This window comes from Formica exsecta, unplaced genomic scaffold, assembly GCF_003651465.1.
Source record: "Formica exsecta isolate Colony F162 unplaced genomic scaffold, ASM365146v1 scaffold174, whole genome shotgun sequence".
NCBI classification, from domain to species: Eukaryota; Metazoa; Arthropoda; class Insecta; order Hymenoptera; family Formicidae; genus Formica; species Formica exsecta.
In genome coordinates this window covers 603,070-622,232 of record NW_021849056.1, presented here as the reverse complement: position 1 = coordinate 622,232, position 19,163 = coordinate 603,070, and the positions used below count along the sequence as shown (strand labels likewise).

General features: G+C 35.7%; 1 protein-coding gene and 4 non-coding genes across 6 annotated transcripts in view; all 5 read left to right on the top strand.

The window, feature by feature from the left end:
* LOC115233398 overlaps positions 1–19,163 on the top strand; it is an 82,436-nt gene that overhangs the window by 9,702 nt on the left and 53,571 nt on the right. The gene's annotated exons all lie outside the window — the stretch shown is intronic.
* Trnas-gcu lies at positions 2,279–2,360 on the top strand. The gene has a single exon. It is a non-coding gene; the product is annotated as a tRNA-Ser (tRNA).
* On the top strand, positions 2,795–2,866 carry Trnad-guc. Its single transcript has one exon. It is a non-coding gene; the product is annotated as a tRNA-Asp (tRNA).
* Positions 5,706–5,778, top strand: Trnak-cuu. The gene has a single exon. It is a non-coding gene; the product is annotated as a tRNA-Lys (tRNA).
* Positions 6,673–6,745, top strand: Trnak-cuu. The gene has a single exon. It is a non-coding gene; the product is annotated as a tRNA-Lys (tRNA).

Sequence of the window (19,163 nt, the reverse complement as noted above, 5' to 3'; positions counted from 1 at the left end):
TTTAAATTATTTAGAATGAAAAAATTTAATATAATAATTATTTTATAATCATTTCACACACGATACAATTTTATAAAAATATTTTATATAAAATGTGATAAATAATATTTGTCGTTATTAAAAGTGATATTTCAATATTGTAAATCACTTCAAAAAAATTATTTCTGAAAATATATATTTTAGCTCTTTTTATTAATATATTACTTGAGAAATATTTAAATAAAGAATAGATGTTCGGGATGAATTATGGTCTGTAAATTGAAACAAAAATGCACATGTATTCTTTTCCGAAGACGTCAAAAACCATTTTATGATACTTTAATCCTTTTTATAATCCGGATTTATTAATTTTATTTTTCAAACAATATAATATATAAGAAATATGTTTCTTTTTTAATTTTGACAGTTTTTTTATTATTATTGTACAGCCAAAACATCCTTAATATCAGATTCTTTGATTTGATATACGCTATTTTTGCAGAAATTACTCGAAATTATTATTTGTTTTGTTTTTAGCAATAAATTCTTGTTGATGCTCGTGTAATTAGTTCTCGAATTAAGTTTCTGTGAAAGTGAAATTTGCTCGAAATTAATTGAAAAGTAAGTTACTTGTTTGTTCAGAGTTATTCGCGCGGAATTCTCACGTTTTATATTCTTCGCCTAAGTCCGCTTAAAAATTCCTCAGGAAGAATCGACGAGAGGAAAAAACGCGAGAGGAAACCGAATCCACGGCGAGATATTCGCGCGTAAATCGTTGGTATTCCGAGATAAATTCCGAGTCGTTCGATCGGGCGCGTTCGCTCTTTACGGACTATAGAATTTACAGCTCCGTAGAAATGGGCGAATTTCCATGGAGATGTGCATTCGCTGCGCATACATGGAAATAATTCTCTCCTACACCATTCGGACGGGCGGCGTAAATGGACACGAATCTGCGATTTCCAATGTAAAATAGTTCGACTATGTATTGTACATTATAATCGGATGAATATAACACGTGAATCGAGACGTTCGCGCACAGAGAAATCATTGATTGCAAATATATCGTGATCTTATGGGAAATACAAACTAGAATTCATTACGGCAAAACATGTCTTGATAATATATTCGTATAGAAAATATAATAATATTATAAATAATGAGACGATAAAATAATAGTACCAGAATTTTATTAACACTGACAGGGTACCATCATATAAATATTTATATTTGCTGATCCTTAATGCAAATTTCATAAATCTTTCCTGTATCCGTCTATATTCATTATAAAGTGGGCGATATTTTGTCAAGACTTTAAATAATTTATTTGACGTGAAAAAAAATGAATAAAAAATCATCACGCTGACGAAATGTCTTAAATACTAGCGAAAGTTAATTATAATGAAATGATTTTCTAATCGAAAAGATTGCATTTATCTTTATTGCGTCTGGTAAATTGTAGCGCACAGTCTTCTCTCTGTTTATTAACACGAGATAAACGAGCAAACATTCCGATCTGCTGCGTCGTCGATGATCAATGGCACGGACAATGTTAAAGTTTCGAGCGCACGTGACGTCTCTTTTGACAGCGCGACGCGAGAGAATGAATCTCGCCGGTCAAATTTTATCCGTTATCTCTCTGCGGTTTCGATTACGCAACATCGAAACCGAGAGACACGTTGAACGTGTATCTCGGAGCCGGTTAATTTCACGACGCGATTGACCAATCGCGCGCGAGGGTTTCGATCGGCCGCCGATATCTCGCTTGACTTATGCATATATAACGCAGCCCCGTATATTTAAAAGCCCCGTGCCTTATAAGGCATTCACGGCGCGAATCTGTTTATTCGAGCACCGGGCAATTATCGCGATACCATCGCGCTCGGATTACGCCGAGACGAGACGGCCGGCGCGAGCGTTTTCGATAGCACGAGTATCACGCTATCGAAGGGTGAGATGTGACAGACGTTATTGGATATATCATGCTTTTACAATGCGAGGAAACATGCATATATATATATCGCTATCTTATAGAAAAATTTAACCGTACAATTTTAAACCGTACACTGAAAAAAAAAAATTGTTAACTTAACTAAAATCGTTCAACTAAAAACTGCATTGTAGATTTGCTAATACACAGGCTATATTTGCTGTAGAGACTAATATGCGCCAACATATGTTTTAAATCGGCTATTTTTGCTAATCTTATGCAATTTGCGAAAGTTGCTGAGTAATACATTTGCGGACAAAGCGATATATTATTCCTTATTATAAACATTTTGAACAGGAACTTACGCGTGACGAGGTGGCCGAGTGGTTAAGGCGTTGGACTGCTAATCCAATGTGCTCTGCACGCGTGGGTTCGAATCCCATCCTCGTCGATTTCTTTTTTATTCTACAAGTTTTGCGCGTAGAATTTTGCATTTAATATAATTATAAATGAATAATATTAGGCTATATATTTTTTTGCGTTTACTTCTATGAAATAAAAAATAAATCAACTGTTCGCTTCCGAACTCGAAATACAGGAAACACAAATCGTGAATAATATATCTTAACGAACGCATGTATAAAGAAACAAGAGATTGATTTTAAATAAGTTAAAGGATCTATTATTAAAATTAAGTCGAGGTTTTTAGAGTATTTTGTTTATTAATGCTTCTTTATATACTATTAATATTTCTAATGCTATTATTTTTGCATTGCTTGTCTTTATTTAAAGCTTCTTAAATTAATTATAAAATAATTTTGTTATAGTTCTTACGACATTATATGTCCTTTTAGTACAGTTAGTGGGAAACCCTCCCTCAAGAAATCCTCGATAGTATAGTGGTTAGTATCCCCGCCTGTCACGCGGGAGACCGGGGTTCGATTCCCCGTCGGGGAGAGGACTTATTTTTGTACCTGCCTTATCCTAGCATTTTTGAATTGAAGTTCTTTGATGTTATTGCAAAATCGCGAAAAATGACCGTCACTATCGAAATTTTTTTCCTCGCAAAAGTTGTCCCGAAACTCGTCAAATCATTTGACGTTAAAAATAAATTTTTCAGATATCTCTCGCGCGAGAAATAAACGTGCACAATTGTTGCGATTATAAAGCAAGATCTCTCCTCAACGAACGCGTATTTTTTGATTTGAACGAATTACATAAATCCCCGTAAGAAAATTCAAACGATGCGCGCGGCTCTCTTGACGCTCGTGCACAACAATCGATAATGCGACAGACGCCCCCATGGTTTACTGCGGTTTAGAACGTGGCGTGACGTGGTTTTCTCGAACCGGTGTTTATTCCACGACAGTGCGGTAACTCTAGGATAGAAAGCCCCGTGAGATACCGGCGAGAGGGGCCCTAAAAGCGGCGCGTGCCAAAAAGACGGCGGGGGGAGAAATTATGGTGGTGCACGGATCGATTATTCCCGGTACACACAATACACCCGCGCGATGCTTACTGTCGCTTTAGAGATTTACTATTGCTCGCATTCATGGCGGCTTAATGTAAATTCACGCGTTTCCGATAGAAAGCGCCGATGGGGCTTTAAATGCTGCTGGAGTGCTTAAAAGGGGACTAGATAGCAATTTGCGCGATAGATACGATTTACGTATTCACTCGTACTATCGTTGGCGTATAGGGTGTATCGAGAAATGCGTAGTTAATTTGTATGGTATAAGATTTGTTGAACAATTTATTTCAGATAAAAAAGTTTTCATTTTTCAAACGATAGAAAAAATAATTAATATTTAATAATAATATTTATAAATATTTAGTTTAGGTCTTAATTAAATATTAATTAATTATTAGAAACAAATAGAGATTGTCGATAAATAGAGATATTAAATAATTTTGTACTGAGATTACTAGAAAAAAAAAATAACTTTACAATCCTTCAAAAATTGTCGTCAAACATATTTCGAGAACACTGTATACACAAAGTGGTGAAACCATGCTACGATCGGTAATTTTGCTGCACACTCGTGGCATTAATTATGTTTTTTTTTTTCAGTGTATATTTTAAAAGTGAGTACTAGAAAGGCGTCGCACAGATAAGGATATTAAATGTTATTAATTATAATTATTTTTTTTTGGTTTTTTTTTTTATTTGTCAGACACTTGCCATTTTTTGCGTAGAGATTAAATTTGGACGTAAAGTCAAGATTGAACAGACTCGATTAACTTGTCGATGCAAACGCGAATCTTTTAAATGATGTCGATTAATCTTCTCTAAAGGAGCAAATAAGAAAACGAGTCGATTATGCCTCGTTAAAGATCGGAATATAATATTCTCGAGTGTGGGTATTCATCAAATATTCAGTCAAAATTCATCAAATGTTGCTCGATTGCTGTGACGAAAAAGCAACTGTCGTTTCAAGCTATCGGAACTAATTCGAATCGATCGGTCCATTGATTGCGATACGGTTCATTTTCGACGAAAAGAAGATGAGTAATTTTGATGGAAAAAAGGGGACGTAAAATTGGAATTCGAAGCGATCGTTTTCGCTCGCATTTCGTGCATGTTCGACCCTGCATTTTACGTGCCGAGCACACACGTGTGCGGTTATTTAGGCGTGTTTGCATTGACGTTCGACTTGAGGTAAGTGGCAGTTCGCGGCTTTCGCGCGAGAGGCATCTTTTCGTCGCGATAATACGCAGCTGCATTATTCATGGCATCTCGCGCGATGTAGAATTAGAGAAACGCACCTGCGCTCTCTCTCCGCGCGCGAGGAGATGTCCCGCGGGTAATATATGTCCCATAAGAAAAATGTCATAGGATAAAGTGAGACGCTGCGTGAAGTTAGCGTCTCAAATTATCCTGTTGGTTTAATGACCAGAACTATTTGTTTAATTATCAAGAACTATAGAACTATTGAAAATAAACCCAGAACTCTCAATTATTTATGAATTTCCACGAAATAATACAACTTTACACATACACCTTACTTTTCTTATGCGGATTGCAATTTGGGCACTGAGTTTTCAAAAATCGATTTTTTGCTTTTAATTGCTAGAACTATTGATATATTTGACACTTCAGAACTATTGTAAAACAAACTAGAACTCTGAAGAAATAATTGATTTTTATGATTCGGTGCGCTGCGTGAACTTAGCGCACCATATCTTCGGATTCGATTTTTTTATATTTAATCACCAGAACTATTTAAAATTTTTATGTAGAACTCTAGAACTATTCAAAAGAATGTCAGAACTCTAAAAAAACTTTTAGATTTTTAGATATGGTGTGCCAAGTTCACGGGAATGGTTTTATGAGGCATTTTTTCAATGTATATCGTATTATATCACGCGACAAAGAAAAATTTGCTATGAACCTGCTATTATAAGCCTGCGTTTATCCAATCATGGCACTCTTTATTTTGCTAAGTTTTTATGCGGCTACTTAACACGATCTTTTAATTAAGCATATAATTTTCGAGTGCAAGATATATATACAATATGTGTGTGTATTTAAGTAATAAAGCAAAGTACATATGTCGTGAAATATGCTAACTTGATAATTGTGCATATATTTGAATGAAAACATTGTTTTATTTGCACTGTGAAATGGTATGTCAATCTTCTCTCTCCCTGAAATTATGAAAGATAAATAATTAATATTTTTCTAATACAAAAACTCGCGCGTTATATATCCATATATATGCAAATATATTTGATTAATTTCGTGTCGAATATACTCAGGAATAATTTTATTTCAGCCAAGATGGACCGTGTAACAGCCCGGCTAGCTCAGTCGGTAGAGCATGAGACTCTTAATCTCAGGGTCGTGGGTTCGAGCCCCACATTGATTGCGATACGGTTCATTTTCGACGAAAAGAAGATGAGTAATTTTGATGGAAAAAAGGGGACGTAAAATTGGAATTCGAAGCGATCGTTTTCGCTCGCATTTCGTGCATGTTCGACCCTGCATTTTACGTGCCGAGCACACACGTGTGCGGTTATTTAGGCGTGTTTGCATTGACGTTCGACTTGAGGTAAGTGGCAGTTCGCGGCTTTCGCGCGAGAGGCATCTTTTCGTCGCGATAATACGCAGCTGCATTATTCATGGCATCTCGCGCGATGTAGAATTAGAGAAACGCACCTCCGCTCTCTCTCCGCGCGCGAGGAGATGTCCCGCGGGTAATATATGTCCCATCCCCCTGCGTCGTTTCGCGGCTTGAATTAATCGCGTCGACGCTGCTGTCGCGATGCCGCGAAAGTCTCATCACGCGTGCACGCTTCGACGAATACCCGCGTTTGCCACGGAATTTTAGGATGGCTCGTCTGGATTGCAGCAACAGGAAAACGAAATGACGAGACGGATTTTCCCCATGTACGCTGCTTCATGGTTAGTTATTGTTTGCATAGAAGATTTCGGGAATCTAATCAGATTTCTCACACACAAAAGAACCACGGATTCCTATTGGGAAATCTAGAAATATTCAGATGAAAAGTGTAACTGTTTTAAAAACGCGATTTTAAATGGGAAATCCAAGCAAATTCCATTTGCTTTATCTAATGTTTTCTCAAAATTCTTTTTCGATTTTCATTCAACATTAGAATTAAGCAGAATATTTAAAACAATTTGCTAGATAGAAATTTAGAACGGCTTAACGATGCGAAGATATCTAATTTTATGTCTCCATTCACCATCTTTCTACATCCATTATTTAAATTTTATTTCAGCCAAGATGGACCGTGTAACAGCCCGGCTAGCTCAGTCGGTAGAGCATGAGACTCTTAATCTCAGGGTCGTGGGTTCGAGCCCCACGTTGGGCGACTTACTTTTTGGCATATTTGAGGATCCATACGAAAAAAATATGGAATCATTAATTTTTTGATTAGCAGCGTTAGCCGATTGCGCCACGAAGGTGATACACGTGACAATTTTTATGAAATGTAATCGCAGATATGACCTCACAAGATTACACCCCAAGAGAGAGATCAAAGTCCACTCAATTAGTATTCGTATCGCGTATTTGGTGCAAATGGGAGATAGTTCGAATATCGTCGCAGAATCGATCGATGCAAGAAATTAATTCATCAGCTGTTGAAACGAGCAAGTGAAATGATACTTGATGGATGATTATGTATAACGCGGTTTTCGAGCAAAATATTTGTCTTCACGAGTTCCACTTTCCAACTTTATTTGCTAAACAAAGTCGAACAGGTGATTCGAGAGGTACAAAGTACAGCAGGAGTTTCGAACGCACGCAGGCTGGTGGTACACGGTAAAAACGAAAAAACAAACGATCTCGGCTCGCGATGGATCACAAATACGGTTGTTCAAATAATTCTACGTCTTTTATTGCGCAACAATATGAAATAGAAGACGTCTTCATCAGCGGTTCTTTTATCTTACTGAGTGGTGTCGGTTCTTTTATCTCCGGGTCGACAGATAGAATTTTGTGCGATTATTTCTTCATATTTCTTATAATAGACTTGGAAGTCGACAGTGGGTGTATTTCTCGATACATAAATCGGAGAGATAAATCGAAAGTGAATGTGTGCATCATTTTTGATAGAGAGAAATAAATCAAAAATGAATGTATCATGATAGGATTTTCAGATGTTAATTTAGGAATATAATAATAATAAATAATAATAGACGAAGCGCACTACACACACATGCACACACATACACGTCAAATACGTCACTCGCGCGCGTGACATCGTCGAACGCGATGACGCGCACACTTCCTCAATCGGAAATCGATAATAGCATCGTTGGCTCGTATCGCAAAACCAGACGCGAGTCAGGTTGCGTCCGAATTGGTCGCGAATGCAGCGAAGCGCGCGACGATGATTGATTTAGAAATTACCGGCAACCTGGTATATCTGGTATTCTTGCCTCGGGCCGACCTCGATTAATTTTGCGTCTCGAGCACATTGTCATAATTCGTTTCGAGCGTAAATCGTGATTGAACAAAAAAAGAATGACATAAAAGAAAGAAAAAATTAATATTATTTAACTTAAAATAAAAGTTAAATAATATTAATATTATTTTATTATTCTCTCTCTCTCTCTCTCTCTCTCTCTCTTCGGTATAAGAAATGATACAACGTTTGCACGATTTAAACACGTAAGTAGATACAAACTATATCTACTTTAATACTTGAATATTATTTGCAATTGTTTTGTTGTTTAAAAATACATAAAAATATAAATCTGAAATTTTTGCATTGTTTTCCATCGGGAATTATGCAGATTCGGTCGTGTCGTGAACTGCAACGATGACAAGCGATATATAATTGATTTATCAACTTGAACTAATCACAATTCAATCCAACAGCGAATGCACTGGCACTGATACGATTACGGTGCCGAGAACCGCTTCCCTGTGTACCCTCGTGAATTCCATAGACAAGACGATTATACAGACATTAATTGATTGGAAACGGTAGTCTCCTCGATGCTTTCGTTTTCACGCACATGTGTCCAATCATGTCTTCATCAAATTAAACCACGAATCTTTTGTCGAATTTCAACAATAAACGAGCGATTCGTACAATTTAATATTCATCACATATACAAATAAATTTATTTTAATGTTCATTATATATTTTATTTATATAAAAAATAATATTTTTTCAAGAGCATATGAGGGACTCTTATTTTCTATTTTCTTAAAATAATTATTATACAATTATCTTAAACTCAAGGATTATTTGATTAAAAATTTCTGAGATCAGGATACATTATTATAATAATATTACATAACATGTTTAAAATCGTCTTTTAAGGACTTTTGAATGCGTCTTTTTTATGGCATTATTTTTATAACAAAAAAAAATTGATAAATATATGATGCGTGTATTGATGAGACTATTATACAAATTGAGAATTCGCGTGTCTCAAATTCACACAATGCAGCTTGCAGTTACTTGACATTTAAATATATAAATAAATATTTCATTTTTTTAACTAAATGCTGAAATTTATCAAAGCACGTCGTAGGATTTTTTACGGTTTTTATTTAAATGAAATAAATCACGAATATCCATTTATACGTCTACGGCAGAAATTGAATTCGAGAATCGAGCCTAAAAGTAGTTTTTTTTCGGAAACGTTTTTCTCGACGAAGTTCTTGTCGAGGAGAATTGGTAGTCGATCGACGGTGAAAACGATTTCGTCCATTGACTAGCGTCCGGTTTGACCAGTCGAGGACACGACAAAGGGCTGACGAGGAAGGAAGAAAGAAGGATATAGTCCGTCGATTGCTTTTCCTTCTGGCTACGAGTAATATCGCGTCTTTTCAAGGTAAAACGAATAGTTCCGCGACAATGGATCTTCGACGAAGGACTCACCGATGTGTCTCGAAGCGTCGTAAAGAACATTTTCTTTCTATTTTTGTCTCATCGCAACATAGTAGCAGGATAAAAGTAGGATTGGCATGGGATGGAGCATCAGAATCCTTTCGTCGGATAAGATAATAAACCAGGATGTTAAAAAAAGTAAGAATAAAGGAGGTAGATAAATCCACAAATCGTACCTGAATCGTAACGCTAAAATCTGAAAGAATTATCCGATAATTATCGGAGATTGATAATTAAATTTTTATCGGACAGAATTTCCGGTATGAATAAGATCGGAGGAATAATTAATTACTACAACTTTAATAATAGAAAAAGATAGGTATTTTTTTTTAAACTGCTTTATCTCAAATTAATAATTTACAAAAGTCCAAAAACATTGATTAAAAGACTTTTTGTCACTTAGAATTTTAATAGGATGTATGTGTCATATATCAAAACATTGACAAAAGCATAATTTCGTAGACTGTTCTATTATTTCTTTTTAGTATCTGTACGAAACCTGAGCAATTCTCTTAACGGTTTGGAAATTATTTAAGTTTAAAGTTAATATTGATTCTTATGGAATTTTTGTAGCACTTATTGACAAATTTGACAAGGAAAAAACATTGCCAACGAAATAAAAATTTTCACATATATTAAGAAAATTCTAATAAATATTTATGCAAAACTTGATTTAGATTTACTTATTTGTTTAAAAGTTATTTACTAAAATTTGTAGAAAAATATTATCTATCTCTCTCTCTCTTTCTGCAAATTATTCGTTTTTCTTTGTTTCTTGCAGTTGATTTCAGAGAGATATTCACGATCAAAAATTTTTGTCATAAACTAGGAAAAATATTAATTACAACTATCTTCTTTTACGAAAATATTAAAAAGCATATTATTTTATGATACTTTAATTCTTTTTATAATCCGGATTTATATATTTGATTTTTCAAACAGTATAAACGTAAGAAATGTGTTTTTGTTTTTTTAATTTTGACAGTTTTTTGCTGCTATTGTACAGCCAAAACATCCTTAAAAAGCTCTTTCTCAAATTTAATCCTGTAACTTATATTTCCTCCACTTATCACATTGAAAATATTTTTCTATAAGGGTAGGCAAATTTTTCAATTTATTGCGAAATTACATTTGTTCTGACGTAGAATTTCTCGCGTGACGTGAAAGGCATATAAAGCGGGATATATGTGTATGCCACATGTCCCATGTGTTATAGTTATTTCATCGTGAGGATTTGCGGTTTGTATGGCGGTAAAAGGTGCACCGTAAATCCGCGGATTTCGATGAATGGCGCGTCATCTCGTCATATCCGCGCGACCTTCCGAGTATAGCAGCCTTTGCAGGGCTCGTCAGCATCGTTCCGTAAACGTGTGTCGTTAATCAAACGAGATTTACGCCCTTCTCGGCGATTCTCATATCTCATAATGAGAATGTGAATTTCGTCGTGATCGACCACTGTCTCTAACAAAACGCTTTCAGCTTTTGAACGAATTTAAAGTGTATTTTTTTAATTTTAATTTATTAATCTCGTGTAAGTAATTAATTATTCCTATAGCGTTCTCTAATAATTTCTGTTAGTGTTTTAACGTGTATAGCGAGCAAGTTCACATTTATCATTGTCAATCAATAGCGAACAAAGCGGTACAATAATAATACGATAACGATGCAACGCACAATCTACACCGTGCCGCTTGTTGAGCCGGGAATATTGGTGTTTGTTGAGGCCGATTAATTAAATGATCGCGATCGACGTGCCGCGAATTCGCGCGCGAAAATGCAGGAGAGCCCGTTGCACCGTGCGAATTTCACAGCGGATTACCGATGCTCATTTGAGAGAGAGAGAGAATGCACCCCGCATCTATCATCGTGTGTACTTACATAAAAGGGGAAGCACGCGCGACTAGTTGTCGGTTTAAAAAAAAAAAAAAAAAAAAGAAAGGGAGAGAGAAAGAAAAAGAGAACAGTCGGAGCTGCATTGGAGCAGCCGGAGGCGCTCAGCTGTTCGAGGATCGTCAAACACGAGCGAGGGTCGGCACGCCGCAAAAGATCCCGATGAAATAAATATACACGAGGAGGAGAGAGGTAAAACCGCGCCCCCAAAGACGCGTCGCACCCTCGCGCGCGTTATGATGCGTTTGACGTTGTCGTTCAACACAAAGCACCCCACTCGCATACTTCACCGACGACGAGTCACGGTAAACGAAGGCGTATAATTGCTGCCGCGATGACGCCTGTTTGCGGTACCTCACCTACGGTTGATCGATGCGCCACTCCAGCTTCAGAGAGTTCGTTAATCTTTGTTTATCAGAATTCTAATGGATGGACAATATTGTATTTTCGACACTCGAATCAGACTACGAATCGTTGTTTCAACGACTCGGTCAGTAAATCGTAAATCGTACGTAAAAAAAAAAAAAAAGAACTCGTGCTTCGGAGACGTAACGCTTTACGATCGTGCAGGAGGCACGAAAAGCTCTCCTCTTCTAGAGGGTGGCATTTTTGTGAGCTCTCTCTTCCGGCACGCTCGGCCAGGCGTAGAGTCCGCGCTCGCGCGGTTCTCTAACGAGCCGTGAAATGAATCATACATTGTTCCGGGCGTCGCGTTCACACGTGCGCCCGAAATCGAAAGGAGAGACCGCCGGTGTGAGTTGTGGAAGGAAAACGGTTCGATTAACCGTGAAATTCGCTGCCACCGCCGCGACGAGATTCTCTCGACCGAGAGCGATTGCTATACCGGCGTTGCATCTCTTTCTGTCCCGCATTCGTAGCTTGAACGATCCCTTCTTTTTTTTACACACTGTCAAAATAAAGATGCCAAATACTGCGATTCGCGATAATTTCTTAAAGGGACTAAGCAATAGTATTTGTCGAAAATGAAGTTTTTTGGGGGGAATTTATTACAAAAAAATGAATTAAAATCGAGAATTGTCCTTTAACAAAATGTTTATTAGAATTATAAATTATAAAAAAAATTTTTTTGTTGAGAATATGCATTAAAAATGGCGCTGCAAATGGCTGATCGAAAAGAATTTTTAAATAAATTTTGTAGTGACAACTCAAATACAGAAGCTTAAATCGACTTGAAAAAAATTGAGCATGTTTACAATATATATAATTTTGGACTGAACCTCTAAAAAGTCTGTTCGAACTTTAGTTTTTGTGAAAAAAATTAAACAGATCCATTTTTTGACGAACTTTTTTAAAAAAATTGTTTGATTTTTACTGCAAAACTTATTTAAAAATCATTTTCGATCAGCCATCTGCAGCGCCATTTTTAATGCATATCAACAAAAAAAAAATTTTTGTTTATATCCCTAATAAACATTTTGTTAAAGAACAATTCTCGATTTTAATTCATTTTTTTTGTAATAAATTCTCAAAAAAAGACTTTATTTTCGACAAATACTATTGCCTAGTTCCCTTAAGTACTTTTATGAACGCTTGAAATGACACATGTGTGATTTATAATTACATTTATTTAATTTAAATGACGCAAAATATTACAGAAATTTACTATATATGTTTTTTAACTCTGATGTGCATACATGCGTTAAGCAATATGTACAACGTAAATAAGAAAAATAGGTCTGCCCGTCGATTTTGATTTCCAGTGCGGAAGTCCTGCTCCAGTTACTGCCACCCTATGCTTCGTCCTAAACGTCGGAAGTCGACCTTAATACTTTATCGCTCCGCCGATGGTTTCTCGATAAAATATTCACAAAGCTGCTCGTCATTCAAAGTTCAGTATTCCGTTGGAACTGCAGAATAACCTGTACATATTTGATCGTATAAATGTCATAATAGACGATAATTTTCTATTTTAAAACATAATTATACATAATTTTAATCTTATAAATATTCTTTATTAATTCATTTTTTTATATCGAGATGAAATGAAATATTTTTACCCGCAAAAAAACTGAGAGAAATATACGATTTTTTTCTTTGAAATTCGAAAAATGTTCCAACTTTTTGCAACGTATAATTTCTTTTGAATACTGGCTATGAAACCGGGTATCTCGTGTTACAGAACCCGCTGAAATACGACGTCATCAAAATCTCGTCGCGTTATTCCGTGCCTTCGTGAACAATCGTTTCCTTTTTCTTTTTTTCGTGCCGCAGAATTGCGCGTCGTGGGTGTGCCGCGTCGTAATGTTGTAGGTGACATCAGGTATTTCCGGTTTTCGTGTCCTTCGCGGTTACGTTGGCCGAATCTGGTCACGGATAATTCGCGAGAAAGCGTCGATCGAGCGAATCGTTGCGGAGGACACGCGCTTTTTTTATTCCATCGATCGTTTTCATAAAATACCTTGATGTAAAATTCTCGCGCAAAGTTCTGCAATTTAGCAATTTGAATATATGACACTCTTATATTATTATACATCTTGTATTATTATATTTTACATACTTATCGGTCCGAAGAACTTTGGTTCATGTTTCTGTCATACATAAAAAAAATAATTTGTACTTCCAGTATTATTATTATTATTATTTTTTTTTATTATTTGATATTAATTATAATCTTAATAAAAATATATTATTTGAACAGTCTTTAAATATCTATTCTTTACATTACGCAGTGCAGGATATGCATTGATCGTCGTCGTTCAATATAAGGATGTATGTGTCATACATATGTTGAAACATTGATGAAAGCATGAAAATTTCGTAGATTGTTCTACTATTTCTTCTGAACATCTGTGCAAAACTTGCGCACAATTCTCTTAACGGTTTGGAAATTATTTAAGTTTAAAATTATTATTGATTCTTATGAAAAATCACGTATTGTAGCACTTATTGACAAATTTAACAAGGAAAAAACATTGCCAACGAAATAAAAATTTTCACATATATCAAGAAAACTCTAATAAATATTTGTGCAAAACTTGATTTAAATACACTTACTTATTTAAAAGTTATTTACTAAAAATTGTAGAAAAATATTATCTGTCTCTCTCTCTCAAAAATTCTCTCTCTCTCTCTCTCTCTCTCTCTTTCTGCAAATTATTCTTTTTTTGTTTCTTGCAGTTGATTTCAGGAAGTATTCACGATCAAAAGTTTTTGTCATAAATTAGGAAACATATTAATTACAAATATTTATTTTTCTTATAATCCGGATTTATTTATTTGATTTTTCAATTTTTTAAATGTAAACGTAAGAAACATGTTTTTTTTTTTAATTTTGACACTTTTTTACTACTATTATAGAGCCAAAACATCCTTCATAGAAATGTCATGCTGTCACGCACGCCGATGCGATTTTCCATTATGAGAAAATTTGTATCGAGAGATGTGAAATTTTCTCGAATATCGATGAACCGTTCATAAATGGGGAATTAAATTGTTCGTGTCGACTTCGGCAAAATCCGTTTCGCCGGTTATCGACATTTCGCGTACACGATATGCGGTCGGTCGCTAGTTCAGAAATATAGTATTTTCTCTGCTCGGGGAAGAGAGATCCGCCTCTGCCAGATTATTCCGTTATCGCGGAAGAAATCGAGAGATCGACCGATAGGAAGCGTCCGTCCGGGATTACAGCCTACACTTTACGGAAGTAAAGCGCACACGCGGCGGTATCGAATACCCCCGGTGACATCCAATAATCCTAGGATACGACCGAGGGCGAACGTGACTCGTGAGAAGCCGTCCGTAAATCGCGATAATACTCGGCGCTCTCTTTAATAACGACGTAGCGGCAAAATGTTGCGCGTTGCTAAGATACTTGGAAGGATACTTGTGTCGACGCTAAAGCATACTAATTCGACGCTTTTGTAATAACAAAGACTCTTCGCCGCTTTTTGTATACATTCGATAAAGACAGAAGCTGACTCGGTAATCTTAGAGCACCCTATATTTTGCTTGCTGCTTATTTTTTTTATTTATAATGACGTATACTCCGTATGAGGGATAATCGATCGATCGCGATTAATGTTTTGCCATGAAAAAAGATATTTATAATTTTTTTTTACATGAGTCAAAATTGCCCATCTGTCGCGTACGCCTTCTTTTAATCCGCGGCTGCAAAAAGGGCGCGGAAAAAACCGGCGTCGGCGGTTTCCGAAACTATACATATAATCACGTCGCGCCGCATTATCCGCGAAAAAGCTGGCGCAGCTTCCGCACTGGACGCCAGCCAGGATAAATATCAATTTTACGACGTCTGCGGATACGCACGCTCTCTTGTTTGCTCGGCCAAACTCGCATGTTGCCGGCAGAGCCTCCTCGAATTGTAGCCGATTCGATTTATCGTCGCGGATTCCGACAAGTGAGTCACGTTTAACTCTAAAACACTGACTATTTTTTTCGTCGGATTTTTTGTCACAAAAAAAATTATTTTTCTATAAAAATATACTATGATAATATGATAAAATTTTGTCATGCGTCGACCCCCGGATATTTTTTTAGATATTCACTTCTCTAAATGAAAACGAAAATTGCTCGCGTACGTATCGTACAGATTCTCTCGTTACTTTATATTATCAATTTTTTTCTTTATTTTAATTAATATTTTTTTTAAGCATAGACGCGAACCAGCCATCTAACGTAGCCTTCCGGCGTTGCGCCAGTAGCTTTACGATTCTCATAAAAGTTATTCCATGGTGGTGGAATTTTTTTTTTACGTTGAAAAGTAGAGTTTTATGCAGACAAATGCTGGGGATGTCGGAGAAAGAACGCTGAATAATAACGCGTGTGGTGAAATAAATTGCATTGTACTGCTTGAATATTAAGCCAGTTTACATAACGCTATTGTTACAAACTCGTCATTACACACTTGATAAGTAGAGTATGATTAAAGTTTGATGGATGTTTTTGTTGAATAATTAAATGTTTTGTTTTGCACAAAGTTATTATATGGAAAATTATTGTGTGCGTTACGTTATGAATTTGTATTGATTTATTGAGAGTAATGTAGGTCGTTCAATGTGTTTGGGTAATAAAATTATTTATTAAATAGCAAATATGGATCGTCATTAAAATTTTTATAACTTGATTTGATTCTCTCTCGCTCAATGTAATATTCAGCAATTCGCGATAACACTCGGGAAAGGAAAAGATTTGCAATTTTCAGATAAGACAAACTTACATTGAATAAAGGTTTAATCATTTTTCGGATAAGTGAATTATAAGGGAAACTCGCAATAATATTACGTTGAATTTCCGGCGAAAGCGTAATCACTTTAATGAATATTACCTTGGATAATGCATCGAGCGCTTTAACTAGCCCGACTCCATTATCGGCCGTGTCACTCTTCGTTATTAGATAAAAAATTAACGGTCGATCAATCAGGATCAATTTCAAAAATGGCGCTGCTGCGGCTGCCAAGATAGACGGCGCTTTATTTTTATTTTCTACAGGATGATTATATAGACAGGCGCGGCAAAAGATATTCATATCTGGCACGATTTCTCCTCTCGCGCGTCAAACCGTCAATTATTGTCCATTAATCTCTTATTGCACGATCGACTCGGTCAAATATTTAATTATAGTTCTCACATATAAAGATGTTGTCGTGTCATAATAAAATTGGAAATATATTAATGTGAAGATTATTATGCCTCATAAATCATTGTTGGTATTAAATTACAAGTCTAGTACATTAGAATACGATATCGAGAAGAGAAAGAAATATAGACGAGAGTTTCGCTTTTTAGTATAAAAGTGTTTACCCGTACATTAACACGTATTGTACGCGCATATTGAACGGTTGAATAATCCTCATGGTACGCGAATTACCGTGATATAACGATGAATGTAATTAATGTACTACACAGGAATTCCTGCCGCATTGCATTTTAATCATAATACACTTTGACGGGATACACAATAACGCACTCGATTCTGAATTAGATCAGCAATCGAAAGTCATCGCAAGAATATGGAAGTTTAATTGTTTATAAAATTACTAATCTATTGATTTGAATAAAAAAAAATAATTAATACTCTAAAAACCTCATTATACATATATGCAACTCTTTAAAATAATAAAATTTAATAAACGAAATCACTTGGTGAACGTATACATACAGGGTGTTTCAGGAGGAATGGTCAATATTTTAGGACATGATTGTACATATTATTTTAATCAAAAAAATTTGTATAAATATGTGCCCTATTATTTAAGTATGCTTGTGCAAATAGTTTTTTTTTTATTTTTTTTTTTTTTTTTTTTTTGATTTAACGACGATTACACGCACATGCGTCATTCGAACGGACTTTGAACGATGGTAACATGACCGCGTGAGAGAAATCACGTGGGCGACACAAAATTTGTCGTTTGTTATCGTTTCGATCAAGAGACGATGGGGATGTGAAAGAAAACTTGAAGTGATTATTTAAAAGAGCTATATATGTTTCACATTATTGTGCTTTTAATCATTTTCGAGATCTGGTTGTTTTAAAACGCTCTGATAACATTTATTCAAATGTATTGTCTTACTTAAGAATAATATTCGTTAAGTAGTTAAATAAGGGAATATTGTGTAAGAAATACAGAGAGAGAGAGAGAGAGAGAGAATTTATCTTATTTTTGTTATATTTTATTTTCCAATTATTAATTACTATTCAACACCAAATTTACCTTATGTTTTATCAAATCATTTCTGGTAGATTTTTTAGCTAATTACAAATCTGGCCGTAAAAATGGCGTATCATGTCAAATTTTTGAGAAAACCTCAGTCAAAATTGCTTAAATAGGCGTTTTTGATATTTTTGCGTGAGTTATATCTTTCGATGGGGACATGCTCTAGAAAGCAATGACAGTTCAAAATGAAGCTCAAGACTTATATTTTATGTTAAAAAAAGTGCCAAAAATCCCAGGCAGGAAAGGTCTTCTTGAAAGAAGATGGTCGAAACATAAGAAATATTTATCACAGTGTCCCCCAGTCATACGTCTCCCCAAATGTCCGTTACCAATATTTAAAAAAAAATCATTCCAATCATGAAAATTGATATGTATACGTTTGCCTGGTCATTCATCACGAATCACGTGTTGAAATTTCAAAATTAAAAATGAAGGTTCTAAAATTGGCGGACCAAATTTTTGAAAAATTATTCAAATCATGGAAGTGGGTATGTGTTAGTTTTTGTGGTCGCTATCACTTAAAAACAAAATTAGAATAATTTTTGGCACTAGTATTTTAGTAACGGACAATTGGAGACGTATGACTGGGGACACTGCGATAGATGTTTCTTATGTTTCGACAATTTTTTTTTAAGGAAAACCTTTCCTGCCTGAGACTTCTGGCATTTTTATCATAAAGTATAAATCTCGAACTTTGAGCTGTCACTGCTTTCTGGAGCACGTCCTCATCGAAACATATAACTCACGCAAAAGTATCAAAAATTCCTATTTTAGCAACTTTGAAGTTTTCTCAAAAACTCGACGTAATATGCTATCTTTATAACCAGATTTGTAAGCAGCGCTAAAAAGTCTACCAGAAATAACTTGATAGAACTTGAAGCAAAAAAAAAAAAAATGATCTCATTTTGTCAACCCGTGTTATTTTCGAAATGTCTATATCATTTTCTTTTTCGTTCCCCAATATTGAGAGGAGAGCTAGCGTTCGGAAATTTTGTCTCCTGTAATACATAAATATTATTCTACTCTATCCCATCCTTATCACGGGATTCTCCAAATGCGGTTGGTTCAAGAGAACCCGAAGGGCACAGTCCGAGCAACTTTCCGTGGAATTCTATCTCGTTCGAAACACGTGACTCCCGGATGGAGAGGAGGAGCATTCAGATCCTCCTATTTCGGGGGTTTGCGCGTTTCGTAAAAATCCTGTAATTCGCAGACAGAACATTCCCTCGGTGTCGACGCTCCTTTGGGACGCATCGTACGAACGACGCGGATGTCAGAGAAGAGGCGCCCTTTCCCTA